Source organism: Lithobates pipiens, unplaced genomic scaffold, assembly GCF_037356315.1.
Source record: "Lithobates pipiens isolate NorthernLeopardFrog02 unplaced genomic scaffold, aLitPip1_a1.2 Scaffold_19, whole genome shotgun sequence".
NCBI lineage: Eukaryota > Metazoa > Chordata > Amphibia > Anura > Ranidae > Lithobates > Lithobates pipiens.
Window position 1 is genome coordinate 60,876,679 of NW_027507764.1, and position 1,539 is coordinate 60,878,217.

The following is a 1,539-nucleotide window of genomic DNA, read 5'->3' on the forward strand; positions in this document are numbered from 1 at the left end:
AGCAAAGTGAAAGAAAGAGAAAGAGAGAAAGAAAGAAATAGAGAGAAAGAAATAACGAAAGAAAAGTGAATGAAAGAAAGAAAAGTGAATGAAAGAAAGAAAGAAGGGAAAAAAACTAAATAGATCTCCAAAAAATGTAGTTCTATGAGCAAAAATTTAATTTTACAGCAATAAAAAGGGTGTCATTTCATTGCAAAATCAAAGAAATACTTGATTTTACAATGAAATTTGCAATTACTGCACTAATCCCAATTTATCTCAAAGTATAAATTGTATATGGGAATCATTCTATCACCAGCATAGGAGTGACTAGAAGAGAAAAACTTGGTCTGGAATGGATAGTGAACATATTATCAAAGTCCCCAGGAAGGATGCCCCCCTGTTTTAATATAAGTGGGGTTAGGCACCTGTTTAAACATGTAGCAGTTTGCAGGGGGTTAATTGATAACTCAGGCTAAATATCATCCCATGATCTATTTTATTATTCATAGCAGTGTCCAGGCATTGAGTCCGTTGAATTAATAATGAATGGGAATAATGTTTGGATAATTTATTGGCAGCCAGTCTGATCCCACGTCATCCCGAGGTGACGGGCGTAGAAAATGTTCACGGATCTTGCTCCTTACATTTACTTTATATAAATCAAGACCAACCATTGACGTAAAGAAAAAAATCTATTTTAAATAACCAAAATAAAGGTCAAAAATACATAGAGGAGGTCAGAGGTGGCATCAAAGGCACTGACCAAAAGACACCCTTACTATGGGAGAAAATATAGACAATGCTACAAAGTGTGCTGAGTGGAACTTTAGTCAGAAAATTAAGTCCTGCTAGATGACTTTTTGCAGGTAGCACATGAAAAATAAGTATCTATACTGTTTAAAATCCAGTAATACACTGGGGTTGATTAACCACTTGCTGGCCACATACTGTATATATATGGTGGCCTAGTACATGATCCTGCACTTCTGGGTAGGGGGTGCGTGTCTAATCACAGCAGGAGATGATCGGCTGGTATCGCTGACTCAATGTATGCTGGCACCCGCCGATGCATTGGTGCACAGGAAGATTGGCAGTCTGCTTATGAAAACAAGGCAGATCGCTGTTCTGTCAGTACAGAAGACATGGATCCTTTGTCTCTGCTAAGCAGAGGTACTGATCCATTCCTTCTTCTAGTACAAGCACCTCCCCCACAGTAGTAAACAACTGGCTACGCACACATTTAAACCTTTGATCGTCCCTGATTTTAACCCCTTCCCAGCCAGCGTCATTAGTACAATGATAGTGCATATTTTTTTAGCACTGATCGCTGAATTATGCCGCGTACACACGATCAAACAATCTGGTGGAAAAGTCCGGCAAACTCAAGTCCGCCGAACAATCCCCCCCGTGTGTAGCCTCCGGCTGACTTTTTTGACCAGAAAGTACGGCGGACTTAGAAAGTAGTTTTGTACTCCAATCTTCCCGCCGGACTTGCATTTCGGCAGACAATCCGGCAGTGTGTATGCCAGTCCGCCGTACTTTTCAAATGAACTGACT